Source organism: Rattus norvegicus, chromosome 2 (genome assembly GCF_021556685.1).
Source record: "Rattus norvegicus strain SHRSP/BbbUtx chromosome 2, alternate assembly SHRSP_T2T, whole genome shotgun sequence".
In the NCBI taxonomy this organism is placed as follows: domain Eukaryota; kingdom Metazoa; phylum Chordata; class Mammalia; order Rodentia; family Muridae; genus Rattus; species Rattus norvegicus.
Window position 1 is genome coordinate 1,646,216 of NC_141535.1, and position 12,882 is coordinate 1,659,097.

Sequence of the window (12,882 nt, forward strand, 5' to 3'; positions counted from 1 at the left end):
TTCTTACAAATCTTACCAAAGCTAGTTTGATTTGATAGTGAAGGCTTCATATAATAGTCTTTGATATAATCTTAGAGAATTACAGAAAGCAATGTAAATATTGCATTAATTTATGAAAGTTAATACAGTGGTGGCCTAACTTGTACCTGGAAAATTTAACTTTGTGCCTCTTTTGATTCAACCATGACTTAACTAGTTAGTCCCTAGGCTGGAAGCTTGAGACATGCCAGGATCTGGTAAACTTGGTGTTGTATAGTACAGTTAAGTGTTGCATTAAGAATGCCAGTGTTTTCTGTCCTCTGACCTTGTCTTCCCTTCTCTGCCCTCATGGCTCTACTCTTGTCTGCCTGATTCTACACAGTCTCCAGGCCCTCACCGCCCCCAAACCTTCTTATCCCTGATCTCTTGCATGTAATCATTTCTCAAGAGCACATCTTGGCATGGATCTGCAATAAGTAATACTCCTTTAATGTATTTCGTTTCAACCTCATGTATTAAATTTGTTATCACACTAAGAAGTCCCTTATGTAGATCTTTTAATGAAGTTCTTGGGGGTGCATTTTGCTTAGTAGATGTATTATACTATGTGTGTTTTCTTGAGTTGTTTGTATGACACATTTTAAGAGTCATTTTAGGTCAGATGATGAAGGAAATATTTTAATAGATTGTTTAACTAATTAATTGTAACGAGTAAGTGACAGTTGGATTTATTGATGTTTTATGCAAAGAGGATATTAAGTGTTATTCAGGAGCGCATAGATTCCCCATTGACCCCTTTTACAAGTAGAAAGTTGGAAAGTGTTTAAATATGAGACTAAAAGTGTAGGGAGGATGTTCTCTGGACAGACTGCACTGATAAAGCAACCTGAAAATAACACATTTTGATAAGGTTTACTTGGGATTATACATTTGTCTTTTGTTAATTGGACATTTGAGTTTTCAACTTTCCCATTTCCCTTGATAAAATATCAATGAAGAGTATGTTATGGTATAAAACTGACTTATTTTTTTTTCTCTCCATACAGAAACTCTGCCTACCATGAGGAGGTGTTGTTGGAGGACGAAATCTGAAAATCATGGCTGGGAAAAAGGCTATGTTTTAATGAATAAAGGTATTTCCATATCCAGATAATTTTTGTTCATTTTACTTTACAATATAGCTTCAGGTAGAATATATTTTCACTGCTCAAAAATTCTAACCTTTAAAGTTAGTTAATCAAATGTTAGCAAAACATTTTCTTTTTATGTTTCTAATTTTTGAAAAATACCAAGAATATAAAAAAATTTACTAATCAGTAAAAGTAAGTTGTTTGCAGTTTGGACAAAGTATACCAGTAGATGTCACCTATACCTTCACTTTAAAGGCAAACTAATCTTTACTGTATTAATCTTGCCAATCCATGAACTTGGGAGATCTTTCCATCTTCTGAGATCTTCTTCAATTTCTTTCTTCAGAGGCTTGAAGTTCTTATCATATAGGTCTTTCTCTTGGATGGTTAAAGTCACACCGAGGTATTTTATATTATTTGGGACTATTATGAAGGGTGTCATTTCCCTAATTTCTTTCTCTGCTTGTTTTTCTTTTGTGTAGAGGAAGGCTACTGATTTGTTTGAGTTAATTTTATACCCAGCCACTTTGCTGAAGGTGTTTATCAGCTTTAGTAGCTCTCTGGTGGAACGTTTGGGATCACTTAAGTATACAATCATATCGTCTCCAAATCATGATATTTTGACTTCTTCCTTTCCAATCTGTATCCATTTGATCTCCTTTTGTTGTCTGATTGCTCTGGCTAGAACTTCAAGAACTATATTGAATGAGTAGGGAGAGAGTGGGCAGCCTTGTCTAGTCCCCGATTTTAGTGGGATTGCTTCAAGTTGCTCTCCATTTAGTTTAATACTAGCTACTGGTTTGCTGTATATGGCTTTTACTATCTTTAGGTATGGGCCTTGAATTCCTGTTCTTTCCAGGAACTTTATCACGAAGGGGTGTTGTATTTTGTCAAAGTCTTTCTCAGCCTCTACTGAAATGATCATGTGGTTTTTATCTTTCAGTTTGTTTATATAGTGGATTACGTCGATGGTTTTCTGTGTGTTAAACCATCCCTGAATCACTGGAATGAAGCCTACTTGATGATGATGGACGATTGTTTTGATATGCTCCTGGATTCGGTTTGCAAGAATTTTATTGAGTATTTTCTGTTGATATTCATAAGGGAAATTTGTCTGAAGTTCTCTTTTTTGTTGAGTCATTGTATGGTTTAGGTATAAGAGTAATTGTGGCTTCCGAGAAGGAATTCGGTAGTGCTCCACCTGTTTCAATTTCATGGAATAGTTTGGATAGTATTGGTATGAGGTCTTCTATGAAGGTCTGATAGAATTCTGCATTGAACCAATCTGGACCTGGGCTCTTTTTGGTTGGGAGACTTGTAATGACTGCTTCAGATTCAATGCAGTCCCCATGAAAATTCCAAGCCAATTCTTCATAGAGTTAGACAGAACAATTTGCAAATTCGTCTGGAATAACAAAAAAATCCCAGGGTAGCTAAAACTATCCTTAACAATAAAAAGCCTTCCGGGGAAATCATTATCCCTGAACTCAAACAGTATTAGAGAGTAATAGTGATAAAAACTGTATGGTATTGGTATAGAGACAGACAGATAGACCAGTGGAATAGAATTGAAGACCCAGAAATGAACCCACACACCTATGCTCACTTGAGTTTGACAATGGAGCCAAGGAAAAAAGATAGCATTTTCAGCACATGATGCTGGTTCAATGGGAGGTAATCATGTAGAAGAATGTAGATCTATCCATCCTTATCACCCTGTACAAAGCTTAAGTCCAAGTGGATCAAACCAGATACACTCAAACTTATAGAAGACGAGTGGGGAAAAACCTCGAACATGTGGGCACTGGAGAAAATTTCCTGAACAAAATACCAATAGCTTATGCTCTAAGATCAAGAATCGACAAATGGGATCTCATAAATCTGCAAAGCCTCTGTAAGGCGAAGGACAAAGTTGTAAGGACAAAATGGCAACCAACAGATTGGGAAAAGATCTTTACTAATCCTACAACCAATAGAGGGCTTATATCTAAAATATACAAAGAATTGATGAAATTAGACTGCAGGGAGACAAATAACCATATTAAAAAATAGGGCTCAGAGCTAAACAAAGAATTCACACCTGAGGAATGCAAAATGACTGAGAAACACCTAAAGAAATGTTCAACATCTTTAGTCATAAGGGAAATGATATCAAAACAACCCTGAGATTCCACCTCACACCAGTGACTGGCTAAGATCAAAAACTCAGGTGACAGCAGATGCTGGTGAGGATTTGGAGAAAGAGGAACACTCCTCCATTGTTGGTGGGATTACAGACTGGTATAACCATTCTGGAAATCAGTCTGGAGGTTCCTCAGAAAATTGGACATTGAACTACCTGAGGATCCTGCTATACCTCTCTTGGGCAGATACCCAAAAGATACCCTAACACATAACAAAGATACTTGCTCCACTCTGTTTAAAGCAGCCTCATTTATAAAAGCCAGAAGCTGGAAAGAACCCAGATGCCCTTCAACAGAGGAATGGATACAAAAAAATGTGGTACTTCTACCCAATGGAATACTACTCAGCTATCAAAAACAATGACTTTATGAAATTCATAGGCAAAAGGATGGAACTCGAAAATATCATCATGAGTGAGGTAAGCCAGTCACAGAAAAACACACATGGTATGTACTCATTGATAAGTGGATATTAACCCAAATGTTTGAATTACCCTAGATGCACAGAACACATGAAACCCAAGAAGGATGACCAAAATACGAATGCTTCACTCCTTCTTAAAAGGGGCACAAGATAACCCTTGGGAGGGAATAGGGAGGCAAAGTTGAGAATAGAAACTGAAGAAACACCCATTCAGAGCCTGCCCCACATGTGGCCCATACATATACAGCCACCAAACTAGATAAGATGGATGAAGCAAAGAAGTGCAGGCTGACAAGAACTGGATGTAGATCTCTCCTGAGAGACAAACCCAGAATACAGCAAATACATAGGCGAATGCCAGCAGGAAACCACTGATCTGAGAATGGGGCTCCCATTGAAGGAATCTTAGAAAGGACTTAAAAAGCTTGAAGGGGCTGAAGATCCCATATGAACAACAGTGCCAACCAAGGAGAGCTTCCAGGGACTAAACAAGTACCCAAAGAATATACTGACCCTGTGCTCCAACTGCATAGGTAGCAATGAATAGTCTAGTAAGATCACCAGTGGAAGGGGAAGCCCTTGGTCCTGCCAAGGCTGAACCCCAGTGAATGTGATTGTTGGGGGGAAGGTCGTAATGGGGAGAGGATGGGGAGGGGATCACCCATATAAAAGGTGAGGGGGAGGGGTTAGGGGGATTTTGTTCTGGAAACCAGGAGAGGGAATAACAATTAAAATGTAAATAAGAAATACCCAAATTAATAAAGATGGAGAAAAAAAAAGCAAACTAATCAAAATAGTGTAAAAAAACATGAAATTTTATTTGTAAGTGTGCTGGGACTTTAAAGTTACTTTTGTGGCAGGGAGTTGTACCTACTGTTTATTGGAATGTCTTTCTTGGTTGTAGGATTAGCACCTGGCTGCCTTGTTCCAGAAGCTGGAGGAACCTGTTTGTTCTGTTAACAGGAGGATGTGACACTGCAATATTTAGAGGAATTGCTATCTATATTAATGGTTAGAGATGTTGAGTGCTGTTTACTGGTTTTGTGTCCAATTTTATCATGAACTTTTTAAGATTAAGAAAAATTGTTTTAATCTTCAATTACTTATAGTCTGACTTATTTGCTTTTCTGTGGCTATAATAAAATACCATGATAAAGTCAGTTTATGGAAGAGTTTATTTTGGTTGGGCTTCCATGAGACCATCATGGCAGGGTGCGGAGAGAGCACATGTTAAACCCCAAATATGAAGCAGAGAGAGTGAACAGGAATTGGGGCTAGTCTATATACTAGCCTCAGAGCTAGCCCCTAGCAAGGTATAGCCTGTAAAGTCACCACGAGGATTCAGACATTTGAGCCTATGGGAGATATTCTCATTCAAACCACCACATTTCCCTCCCAGGCTCCAAAGGCCATTGTTATAATATGAAGTATATTTAATCCTACTTCAGAAGACCCCATGGTCTCCCACAGTCTCGATAAAACCCTGTGAATTTGAAAAGTGAATTAATTTCAACATACAATGGAAAAATGTATAGTACTCTTTCCTAAAAGGAGGAATGGGGGCATAGTCAGAAAACGCTGGACCAAGCAAGACTGATAAGGTAGCATGTAAACATCAAGTCCCCTAGGTCAGACTTCCCACCTGTGGGTCATGGCCCATTTACAGGGGCTCCCTAAGACCATCTGTAAGCATATATTTACATTATGATTCATGACAGTAGCAAAATTACAGTTATGAAGTAGCAACAAAATAATTTTATTGTTGGGGTTCACCACAACACAAGGAATTGCATTAAAGGGTCACAGCATTAGGAAGTTTGAGAACCAGTGCTCTAGCTTAATATCTGATATCAGAGGCTATTGCTTCTCGGCCTTTTGGCTAAGATCAAGTGTAGTATCTGATATCAGAGGCTTAGATGGCACCATCCCTCCATCTTTCTGCCTGTAAAATATATCTCTTCCAGGCTGATTCTATCCCATGTAAGCAACTTTCCCTGGCAGAAATCACAGCTTTGGCGCTTCCAACACCTTGGAGTCTATATTAGTATCCCAGGCTTCACTTCATCTCTCAGGGTCTTCATGCAGGAACTCAGGATTACGGTTGGCCCTGAGGTCCTTTGGGTTGCATGTTTGTGTTTTCCTAGAGAAAGATCTGTTTATTCTTGCTTGAGAAAGGGTACATACATAGCAGAGAACATTTTTAGATTTGTCAAAGAAGGTCAGGAAAGGGCGATAATTATCAGTCTAGAAAGGGTATCACCAAGTTACCCCTTTGTATTGGTTGCGTCTTCTACCAGCTCTATCTACTCTTCCTGGGTCTAGTCTCTGGAATGAATGAGTAGTTTGTCTTGTGGGTTGGAAATTTTAATTTTTATATAGTTTCAGCTATGAACTCCCTGTCTGAAGACTTATATGCTGTGATGATTTGAATAGGAATGACCACCATAGGCTCATATGCTTGAATGCTTGTCGTATAAGGAGTGGCACTATTAGGAGGTGGGGCCTTGTTGGAGTATGTGTGGCCATGTTGGAGGAAGTGGGTCACTGGGAAAGTGGGCTGTGAGGTCTTTATATTCAAGCTATGACCAGTGTCGACACAGTCTCCTGCTCCTGCCTTCAGATGAAGATGTAGAACTCTCAGCTCCTTATCCAGCACGATGCCTCCCTGAATGCTGCTGTGCTTCCCACCATGGTGATAATGGACTAAACTTCTGAGAGTGTAAGCCAGCCCAATGTCAGTTTTCCTTATCAAAGTTGACTCAGTAACAGTGTCTCTTCACAGCAATAAAACTGTAAGACACCTACTCACCTACTTTTTTTTGCCCAGTGAGATTGTTCCATCTGTTTCTGGCCCCCAATTATTTACTTATTTAATTAATTTTATTTACTTTTTTTTATACAAATAATTATTTTCTGAGTTTTCATTTACCCAATCTAGATTTATTCCTTTCTGATCATTTTAGCACTTGTCTTTTTTTATTGAGTATTACTACCCAAATTTTTCTTAATTTTGAGTCTTCTTGATGGTCATAGTTGTGTATGTTTGCCCCCAATTGACAGCTAATTGCTGTCAATATGTATGTCAGTGTCATTTTTTTTTAACCCGTGCAGTTGACAGATACATATTTGTCATTTAAGATCTCTTCATATATTACTGTGCTTGATTGGCTGGTTGTCTTCATACTGGTTTAGATGATTTCACCTTGTTTCTCTGGGTCCATGGCTAATTAATTAATTAATTAATCAATTAGCATGAGTACACTGTAGCTGTCTTCAGACACATCAAGATAGGGCATCAGATCCCATTACACATGGTTGTCAGCCACCATGTGGTTGTTGGGAATGAAATTCATGACCTCTTGTCCACTGAGCTATCTCTCCTGCCCAGATCCATGCCTCTTAAGGTATGTGCAATATTAGCCCCCTTTAGTCCTTACTATAGTTCCTTGTTATATAGACACAAGGTAAAGCTACATTTTCATGACTCTATTAATTGTACTGTTGTTGTCTCTGTGATGACTGAATCTAACTATTTTATTTATTTGTTGAGTTAAAGTTAAGTACTAATCAATCAAGATATTTGCTTAACGAGAGCAGATCATACTGTTTATAATTACAAGTTCTGCTGGTAAAGTGTTACGTCAGAGTGGATTCTGGTACAGCTTCTATTGTTAGCCTGTAGAAAATGCAAAAATTTTCTTCAACATATCTTGGCAAATTTAATTTCTTAGACTTTGGTCATATATACTCTGAGATGCTAAGAATGTTAAAAACAAAATCACTGCTTTTTTATATTCACTACTTAAGAAATTCCTCAATTCTCTATAGCACCTTATGTAGGAAAAAGCGAAGGAGGAAAAGAGTGCAGTGGTACTATTTTAATTCTTATATTTGGTCTGGTGTTTTTTATCTTTGTTTCCTTCTGGTGTTTGTTTTAGGACATTAAGGACCTTTCGGATTCTTTCACTAATAGGGAGGGGATGACTGTACAAAGACCCTTGGCTTTTTTGGTTTTGAGCCCTTTAGGTCTTTTGACTGTCCTGTATAGCCTTCAGCCTGTGTATTGATTTTACACAGCCTGCAGTGTAAGCAGTTGAGAGAGCTGGTCTTGCTACCTGTGTCCTGTGCCCTGTTTAGAAGTGGAGGGATGTTGGAAATCAAAGTGTGCACAGGAAGGTTGACTTGGGAGAGAGCTGCCTAGATCAGCTCATTGTTATCTGTGTGAAAGCTTTGGAAAGATACCTGCTGTGTTTTCAGTTGCTAATTTTCAGTTGTGAAGGCCTCATCTCAGGCAACCTTGACTTCCTGTCCTCCTTTTTTTTCTCTCATATTTAGGAAACCCCAACTGGCGCCACCTTGTGTCCCAGCTCAGAGCTGGTGTGGTACCTCTGGTTGCCTAGGTTTGCTTGGGGCTTGGGCAGGGAGCCTCTAGGTTAGCTCTCTGTACACCTTTTAGACTCATGCTTAATTTCCACCCTGAAGCAGCTTTAGAGTGAAGCCCTAGTTGTTAATATTCAGTGGATGGGGGTGGATTTCTGTATTGGGTTACTTTGGTTCTAAGCCAGACATGGGTTTGTCAATTTGTTACTAAAACTTCCAACCCTAACAGCCCATGTAAAAGAAACACAATCCAAATATTTTAATTATAAGTTATATGCCTAGATTGGGCATATCTAATACAATACTAACTTATTTCCCAATTCTAAGACTCCTTTTTACTTCGGGTTTCTCCCAGCCACATGATTCTGGTGCATAGTGGCTTCCTTCTCTCCTCTTCCTTCATTCTTTTTCTCCTTCTACCTGCCACTCCATCCTTAGCCTTCAGTCCCACCTTTCCTATCCACTACCCAGTCATAGGCTCTAACCTTTTATTGACCTATTAAAGTGGAGAGAAGGTTCACATAGCATCACCTAAGTACATGATGCTCTGCTTCTGGAGTGGGGGCAACCCCTCTTGAGGAACCAATATGAACAATAATATACAAGCAGCGTCAAGCCAAACCACTACAGTTTACTCGTAAGATCTCAGTTTTTAGTACAAAATCCAATAATGTTAGTTGTTTAAATGTGTGTCTTACTATATTTCTTACACAGCTGTTTTCCAATTGTGGGTTTGTCTGGTGTTCTGTACCAGCATAGAGTATTCATAGTTAACAGTGTATTTTCTTGCCACCAATACATGAATTTTTGTTGGATATGTTAAAGAGTCATAATGGTTTTACACAGGAAAGCTAATTGTCAGAATTTTGTTTTGTTTTTGAGTCAGGGTTTTCTGTATAGTCCTGACTGTCCTGGAACTCACATTGTAGACCAGGCTGCCTTCAGACTTACAGAGATGTGCCTACCCTCTGTCTCTGAATGCTAGGGTTTAAGTCCTGTGCCCAGCTTGATATTTTTCTTTGTCATTCTCTCCGTCTCTCTCTCTCTCTCTCTCTCTCTCTCTCTCTCTCTCTCTCTCTCTCTTTTGCCCCAGTCAATGGATTTTATTTGGTCACAGGGTCACAGGCCAGGTATGGCCCCAGCCTTATTTGACCTTCTTCTTTGGGGATAAGGTTATTGGAGTGGCCGAACTTCTTGTAGCAGTTGGCTACACTGTGTGCAGGCATGAGTAGCACTTGTGGCAGATCATCTTGTCACAATTGTAATTCTGGACAAGGTGACAAGGGAATGACTCGATGATGCCACTGTGCAGACACAGCACCAGGTGCAAGGTGCACTCTTTCTGGATGTTGTAGTTGGACAGGGTGTGGCCATCCTCCAAATGTATGCCAGCGAATATCAGCTCTGCTGGTTGGTGGGATGCCTTCCTTGTCTTGTATCATTATTGATGGTGTCACTGGGTTCCATTACTATAGGCGGAAATATTTCTCAGAAAGAAATCTGCTTCCTAAATCTCATAGTTTAGGGCTCACCTGCTTTGTTTTGCAACATACCCTGTCTTTGCTTTTTGTTTGTTTGTTTTGTTTTGTTTTTTGAAAAACTGCTTTTATTTGTTGTAGCACAAAACTGTTATTTAGCCTATTAATTTAAACTTAATATTTTGTACTTACATCCTTGATTTATATGAAAACAAGTCACTATACCATTTATTTCACTTCTTAGTGTGTTTTTATTGAATTTCACCAGGTCCATTAATGAACATAAGAGGAAGGACCATGGAAAGAGGTATATCTCTTACATATTCACAGAAGATTATGCTAAGCAGGAATACTGCGTATATGACCTAAATTTCATTGGAAGAACCTGACTGAGGAAGTGAAAAGGAAAGGATGGGAAATAGGAAAACATTTGAAAATAAGACTGTTGACAGGCTGGAGAGGAAGGAGGAGATTGAAAATTTAAATTGTGCTACCTGAAACAATGTATTTTCATGGATACAAATATGTCTTTGCCTATTTAAAAAAGTACTAGTTACTATGAGGTAGGATTTATCCATGTTAGTTATGGTACAATATGCTTTAGGAATTTAATTCCTGGGGACTTAAATTGAAAGTTAGTGGTATGGTTATTTAAAAACTCATTAAAAACAATTTAAAAAGAGATAATTTCTCACTGTAATTGTGTACTTTTCTCCATTTCCATTGCTTACATAGATACGTATTACTTCTTACCATCTTTTAAATGATGTTTAGTTACTTACAATAGTTTTTCTTTATGTGAGCATAGTTATAAATACATATGATAGTATAAAATAGTACAAAGAATAGTGTACTCTATCTTACTTATCTGTTTGCAAATACTCATTTGTGTGTGAGTGTGTGAATATGTGTGTGTGTGTGTGTGTGTGTGTGTGTGTGTGTAATTTTAATGTGAGTGAGCCATGTGCCTTGAGAGTGTGGCGGTTTCCATGGCAACAGAAGCAAGCAGGTCTTTGTTACCTAAGGATGATGACATTGCTGGATTCAGAGGCTAGCTGTAAATCACTTCTGATGATAACATTCCTCCCTTTTTCTTATCATAGAGAGAAGAAAAAAGGGAAACAGGGGAGGCCAATGCTAAATGGGAAATAGAGGCTTTAGACCTCTTAAACTGCTCCCTGCTGTCTAGGAGCATTATCAGTTTTGGGGTGTAGCTGAGTTTCACCATCCGGGCCCACTTGATAGTTGTGTAAAAGGAACTGTTTGACTTTTTGGTTAGAAAATTTTGAACTTGTCTTTGAAGGAATGAGGGCATTGTTAAGCTTTACTTAATTTTGCTTATTTTTTGGTTTTTCTGACATAGGGTCTCTATCGCCAAGGATGGCCTAGAACTCAAAGTTATCCTACAGACTCAGACTGGGTCTTGGCATACAGTACCACATTTGATTCTTTATTTTAATATTTGTCAAAGGAACTATCTTCATTAGGAACAATCAGGTTTTGCAAAAGTGGCATTTTACATATTTACTAAGAAAATTACTTATACAATAAATAATAAAGAGCTCATTTATCACACCCTGACAAAATGCTCCCAAATACAGCTAATGGCATTTGTAACTCCTAAAAATATGAAGTATTACTGAAAGAAATTGAAGCTTGCCTGCCCCCCCCACACCCCCATAATTTCAACATTCAGAAGACTGAGGCTGAACAGTTATAGCTGGTTTGGGCTACCTAGGAATGGTAATGGCAGTGTTGTGGGGAGGAGACATAAGAAGAACAAGCCAGGTACAGTAAGTCACACCTGTAATCCCAGAACACAGGAAGAAGTTAAGGCAAGAGCATTCTGAGTTCAAGCCAACAGAGGCTAGATAGCTATGTAGTTAGATGCTATCTCAAACAATCCAATAACCAAAAACAAGTAAGTGCAACTGCTTTGAGTGAGTTTATTCAGTCTCATTGCTGTGGTCATATACAGATACAAAGTGCTACCTTACCCTCACTTAATAGTTACAAGAAATATTTGTTAACTAAAACAAATGTACAATGAGTTCAGTGTTGTGCCCATTTTAGTTGTATGACATAACACATAATGTGCCACAAATGTAGAGAAAGCAACCTGGGGCCACTATTAGACAAGGAGAGATAAGCTGGGTTTGGGCCTACACTTATCTCTCTTCTCAGTACCTTTCCCCCTTACCTTAGCCATCAGTTTCCTACTTAGCAGTTACTTACAACTGAGGACCTTAAGGTATAGTTCAATCCAGGGACATCTGTATTTAAAGGGGCTCCTCTGTAAGAAATCAATGGGACAGTCTTTTAAATGAAGAGAGTTAGTGAAACTGGGATATCACATGCAAAAGAAGATGGACCATTAGCTGACACTATATATGAATATTAATTCATAATAGATTATAAAATGGACTTAAACATAAGACCAAAACTACTGAACTCAAGAAAAAGAAAATAGGTAAATATTTTGACAGTGGATTTGTTAATGATTTCTTGGATATGATATGAACATATAGTCACAACAAAGTAGATAAACTAGAAAATACTCAGATGTAATACTATGAAAGCATAAGGGGGTCCATGACAAGAATAAATCCCATGATTTTGTGTGCCAACTAAAACTCTTAATTAAACTTTTGGGGAGAAAAAGGAAAGAATGGAGCTGAAGAGATGGTTCAGCACTTGAGAACACTTGTTTTTTTGCACAGGACTAAGGTTTAGTATCCAGCGCACACAAGGCAACTTGGAACCATCTATAACTCCAGTTTCAGGATATGCAACATTTTCTGGCCTCTACAAAACATGTAGTCAAATATTCATATGTTGAATTAATAAATACCAGCACTCAAATGCTGCCGCCGGTGGCAACAGCACACAATCACAATCCTCACCGCCCGCCAAAATGCTCTGGGTTCTCGAATGAAACACACACAGACACGGACACAGACACACACACAGACACAGACACAGACACACACACACACACACACACACACACACTCAGAGCCTTCTATTTAATATACTTTAAACATCGAAATGTCTGGACCCATCCAAACATGCCTGCAACTAAAACAGTCTCCCCTCCCATATGCTTTAATTATTTTTTACGGAAGCCTATATTCAACACTGGTAGCCACAGACCACAGCCTGCAGCCCTCATGCGCCTTGATCTCCAATTCTTACATGTTGTCAGTGTCTCTGTGTCTTTGTCTCCCTGTCCTACATTTCTCAGGCCAGGACCTTCACTTTCCCTAGCAATGGTGATTCCCAAGTCCCGCCTCTGTCTCCCTGCCCAG

The 12,882-nt window shown here is 38.7% G+C and overlaps 2 pseudogenes; both read left to right on the plus strand.

Moving 5' to 3' along the window:
- LOC148006609 (uncharacterized) overlaps positions 1–12,882 on the plus strand; it is a 2,902,548-nt pseudogene that overhangs the window by 1,596,940 nt on the left and 1,292,726 nt on the right.
- LOC120101110 (U2 spliceosomal RNA) lies at positions 5,576–5,696 on the plus strand (annotated as a pseudogene).